Source organism: Nansenia antarctica (genome assembly GCF_963989245.1).
Source record: "Nansenia antarctica genome assembly, chromosome: 3".
Lineage (NCBI taxonomy): Eukaryota > Metazoa > Chordata > Actinopteri > Argentiniformes > Microstomatidae > Nansenia > Nansenia antarctica.
The window spans coordinates 43072129-43078128 of NC_137688.1; positions in this window are offsets into that span (position 1 = coordinate 43072129).

Here is a 6000-nt window from a genome sequence, read left to right on the forward strand (position 1 = left end):
GGACCCCCAATTGTTGTATTTGTATTGTAAATTGTAATTATTAATAATTATTGTTATTATTAATGTACCTGGTTATGTTACAGTAGAGAAACAAAAAACTGTTACCAAAACTGAGTATTTACTAGCTAAGATTGGCGTGGTGCAACCGAAATTAGTAAACAACTAGTTTGAAACTAGCTAGTAACAACTAGGGGTTTAGTAACGACTAAATGCCTGCATTTAGTAATGACTTACGCCATATTGGTGCAACCAGGGTTCGAGTTATAAGCTGAACTCTGTGGGGGTCTCCAAAATAACAGTGCGAAATGTTCTCATGCACGCGCGAATCATGCCCACACAGCGATGGGACTTACAAGTTTTAATTAGCTATAGGCAGTAGCGGATTAAGGTGGTCAGTGGCCCTAGGCTACTCCTTTGTGTGAGGACCCCCCGCCCCCATAGACAAGCCTCCCCCCTCCCCAAAATATACAACTCACGAGCACCCTGCACACACACACCACTCATAATGCTTTACCATAAAACACTTAAACACTTTAATAACACAATAACACAACAGTGTTAATAATGCAAAGAATTAAAAAAAGGTTCAGTGCATTCAGTTCTGTCTCTATTGCTCTCCTCTCCCGTTGTCTCTCTGTTACTGTCCTGTTGTCTGTCTCTCTGTTGCTGTCCTGTTGTCTGTCTCTCTGTTGCTGTCCTGTTGTCCGTCTCTCTGTTGCTCCCCTCAGCTCTAAATGAAAGAAATGAATTAGCTAATTAGTTGGCATGTAAACATATAGTTAGGGTTGGGTACAGTTTGGGTTTTATTCGATACCGGTGACAAATCGATACTTTAAAAACGGTACCGGTACAGAAACATCATCCTCATCCTCAAATCCCAACATATCCTGACGCTACAGCTGCAGGCTACTCATTTCACCAAATCAACAGCCCCACATGAAACAACAGCTATAAAAGCGATAGTCACACATGTATCTCGGCCAATAATTTTGTTATTTTTGCTATACAGAAGGAGCGAAAAATACATTAGGTTAGTACACTAGGTTAGTAAAAAGTAAAAGCCACCTTACCTTTACGGAGACAAGATAGACCAAAGTGGTCTGTTTTCAGTAGGCTGAGTGGTCTGTTTTCAGTAGGCTGAGTGGTCTGTTTTCAGTAGGCTGAGTGGTCTGTTTTCAGTAGGCTGAGTGGTCTGATTTCAGTAGGCTGAGTGGTCTGTTTTCAGTAGGCTGAGTGGTCTGTTTTCAGTAGGCTGAGTGGTCTGTTTTCAGTAGGTAGCAGAGTCCTCAGTAGTAGCAGCAGTAGTAGTAACAGTAGTAGCAGCAGGGCTAACGTTAGGTGTCATAGCAGGTTTCTTTGATAAAAACCCGACATTTTCTAGGCTTGATGACCCGGTCGGCAGCAGTGGCCTTTTTTTGGGCGGCATGGTAGCTACTGTATGTATATACTCCTGTATAGCTAATTAATGAATGTTTGCTTCTCAATAATAGGCTAGGTGCACGATCTCACTACTTCCTGAAAGGCAACTGGTGTCTCACTCTATTGGTTTAATTGATTAATCAGCTGTGCACTGTGTGTTCCAACGGTTTACCGCACAGCTGATTAATCAACCTTTTGCTGTTGCACAATATTCTACTGCGCCCCATGGTGTCTTGGTGGTGAAGTGCAGGCAGTCAAAGGCATACTGTCATTCACAGGAGATTAATGGTGCGCGTAGTTCTTTTGAAAAACGTGTTTATTTTACAATATTTATAATATAAATTAAATAATATTCATTACATTGACATTTTGATCAAATAATAGTTGTGGTAATGTATTATTAGCGACCCCCACAGATTTTTGATTTTACTGCCTTCATGGGAGCTCAGAGAGCCTCAGACCATCTCTATGGGAGCTCAGCTCCCATTGGCTCCCACATAACTCGAACCCTGGGTGCAACCCAGTCCAGTAGGCTACCAGATATGATGTTGTAATGTATGCACATATTTTGCTACCACGGTTGCCAGACGGAATTGACAATGTCCAGCCCAACCGGTCTAAAAGCTGCCGAATCCACCCGTCCAGTACCAAAAGTAGCCCAATCTGGCAACACTGCTTGCTACGTTCTTGCAGCTCGCGTGAACACAGGTTCTTCCATCAGCGCTCGCCTGCCGCTTCGATTGCAGACTCAAGTTAATGCGAGTGCAGAAAGATGCCACGAAACTCATGTCCGGTAGCTTTCTTTCAAGGAATTTCAAAAAAAAAAGTCCCGTAAAACAATTGTTATTTCTCGCCGTGAGAAATAGAGATGCGGCGTGAGAGCGTGAGAACTGGTTGAAATGCGTGAGTCTCACGGCGATTGCGTGAGACTTGGCAGCTCTTGTCTCTTCAGTCTTAAACTCACAGATACAAACTCGTCATACAGCTGTTATTTACATGGTCTGATAGCCTGAAGAGACCGAAAGCTCGCAATAAACAACGTTTTTTCCACAGATTTGAATGTGCGGATGCTCCTTTTTTGCACTCTATTTGATACTCTTCAGCTGCAGCACCTCAGCTAAGTCTGATCACGGATGAGTGGTGGTATTTTCACTATTTTTGGAATGTACATGCTGAAATGCATTCTTACATGACTACATCGTCATGATTACAAAAATGGTCCCAGTATTGTAGCTTCAGAAAGTTGTTTTTTGTTGTGCTTGCTGTAGGCTATATATTGCTCATATATATTTATTTCAATCCTGTTCTTTTACCAACTGCTAAGACAACAACATAGTAAGCTAGTTACTTTAGCTAGCTAAAGATATTGGCTCCCAAATCAGATATTTAGCTATTATGTTCTGATGTTTCTGTCGAACCCCGCAGTATATCTAAATAACATAACGTAGCTAGCGAATGTTAGCCTACAGAAGTGGAAAACAAATGTCAGTTCAGATATATAAACTGAAGAAATACGCTCCTCAATGTCAATCAAGTATTTAATGACAAAGATGAAGAAGCCCTGCAGTGATACAAACAATAGAAGCATGAACTGAGACAGTATGCTAACTCTCACATCTGAATATAATACACTAATGATAATATAACAATATATATAATGTATAAAGTATAAGCAGGGTAAATGTATCATATGTAACTTAACCATAAACATTCGAATAACAGACTTACAGGAATTAGGTGGACAGCTTAATAGACAACCACCGTAACATGAACGTCTGAAACTAATCAACAATAATATGGCCGGCTCCTAACTGAGCCGGACAGCATAACAAGCGAAATACTGCCACCTAGTGGACGGCGGTATACCCTTCATCCCCCCAAGTCCGGAAAGCTATAAACTGAAATAGGTAACCGGACCTGTTTCGGGCTCGTAGTGCTTGGGTGGCTCCCTTTTACGGCTAGGCCGCGTAGGCCGGGGCAGCGACAGTGGCGACTGCGACACTGGAAGCGAAGCGTTCGGGGTGGCATCAGCGGGGACAGGGTCGCCCTGGGACCCGATGCCAGGGGCCGCCTCACCAGCAGGCGCCGGCAAGGAGGAGCCCAGAGCCGCGCCACAGGGTTCATCCGCCGTCTGCTGGACGATCCCCTGGGGCACCACCGGGCACGGTTGGACAGGTAGGGAGCGGTGTACCAGGGGCGTAGGTGGAGGGGACATAGCAGCTGGCTGCTGAGGAGCATAGGGGGTGTAGCCACGGAGGAACCGCCGGTTGCGCAAAGTCAGGCGTCCAGACCCATCAACCTTAACCCGATACTGATCGTGATCACGTGACTCCACCACCACCCCTGACCTGTCCCACTTGTTAGGGCTAGGGCCCTGCTGATTCTGGAGGAACACCCTCTCACCAAGTGCCAATGGGCGGAGTGGCCTCGAGTGAGCCTGCAGGGACTCGGTGGTACGGGACATCCGGGTCTGAAGGGCATCCTCCTTTGCCGCCCATGCTTGGCGCCAGAGCGGTCGGATATGTGGGTTCGAGAACTTCTCAGGCCTGTTGACGAAGGAAAGCGAACCTCGAAGGGGGTGACCAAAGATAATCTGCGCCGGTGAGAGGTTGCAGTCGGGGTCAGGCGTGTTGCGTAACTGTATCATGGCACGCAGAAAGTGGTCATGATCGAGACTGCCAGTCGGGCCAGTGTTGGACATCAGGAGGCGCTTAGCAGACTTCACTGCAACTTCCGCTCTTCCGTTTGACTGTGGGAAAGCAACAGAGGACACACGGTGTTTGACGCCCCACAAGCAGAGGAAGTCCTGTGTCTGGCCTGCTGTGAACTCCGGACCACCGTCGCTCGAAAGTTCCTCCGGCACGCCAAAGGAGCCAAAGAACGCACGGAGGTGGCGAACCAGCCCAGCTGAGCCTCCCATATCAGTGCCTGCTGTGGAGCATAGGACCTCCACCCAGCCCGATAGTCGATCTCCGATAACTAGGTAGTGACGACCTCCATAGTCAAAGAAGTCAGCAAACACCGCCTCGAATGGGGTGGACGGTGGTAAGGATGGTAGGGGGGGCGTGGCTGCTTGTGACGGAGCGTTCCGGTTACAGTCCGCACATCCGTACCTGGCGGCTCGGATGTCCTCTGACATACCTGGCCAGTAGACTATGGCACGGGCCTGTTGCCCCATCGCCAAGATCCCTTGGTGGGCGGCATGGAGGTGTCGAAGGACGCTGTCGCTGAGGGATGGAGGGACCACGACGCGGTCGTGATATAGCAGGACGCCGTCCTGTGCGTAAATGGACTCACAGACTGGTGATAGACTCGCCAGGGCGGGGTCGTTCATATCAACCCTGTCTCCATGTTCGATCAGGTGCAGAAGGTGGCTGAGGCATGCGTCACCTGCTGTTTCTCGTGCAAGGAGGGTCCAAGAGACGGCTCCGAGCTCTTGTGCATCGGCGCGGATGGAAGCCATAAGTGCTGACTCCACGGCGTCAGGCACGCCCGGCAATCCCAGTGAGAGGCCGTTCGCTGAGCCTGATGGAGACGGATGTCTTGAGGTTGCGTCAGCGGCATAGTTGCTCTTTCCAGGCAGGTGCACAATGTCGAAGCGCCATGGGAGGGTACGCTGCTTGAGTCTGAACAGGCGTGAGTTTGTTATCTCATCTAGCGTACGGTCGCCAAAGATCTTCACCAGGGGCTTATGGTCGCTAACTATGACGAGGTTGTCGCTCCCCTGCGTGAAGTACCGTGCTTGCTCCAGACCCCAGGCTACGGCTAGGGCCTCTCCTTCGATGGCCGCATAGCGCTGTTCGGCCGGGGACAGGAAGCGTGAACCAGCGAGGGTGATCCTCCATCCTCCCGGGCAGCAGTCTGGTATGCCCGAGGCGCAGCTACAATGTTGTTGGAGCAGGAAGTAACCAATACCGCGCTTGGACCAGTCAGGGCGGAGGCAGGTGCGCTTCTGCATGTCGTAGATCTCTACGCCCTCACGGATGGCTCCAACAATAGCACGTTTGGACGTTTGAAAGGCTTCCTCCAGTTCGGGTGACCATGAGAATTTACAGCGTGGGCTGAGGAATGGCTTGAATGGAGCCATCGTGTCGCGCAGCTGGGCATAGTTCGACACCTGGTTGACAAGGCCGAACCAGCTCCTGACATCCGTCGTGGAGTCCGGGGTGGGGAAGTCTCGGATAGCGTCCAAGTACTTGGGGAGTGGCTTGATAGTAGTGTCCGACACCCTGAAGCCAGCGAACTCGACGTTCCTCTCCGCAAACTGAAACTTGTCCGGGTTCAACACGATGCCTGCCCGGCCGACACGAGTCAGGAAGTCGATGGTCCTCCACCAGTGCTGCTCCAGGTCGGTGTCATAGTGGATGGTGTCATCCACACAACGTTCCTTGCGCTCATAGTCCGAGAGGACCGCATCGAAACGGCGGTTGTAGCCATCCCCCGACGATAGGAAACCTTGTGGCGCCCTGGTGTAACGCCAGCGGCCAAAGGGCGTGATGAATGTGGTCAGATGACGATCCGATTCACGCAGGGGCACACTGTGGTAGCCATTCCAGGCGTCCGTGACAGTCTTCCAGGTGT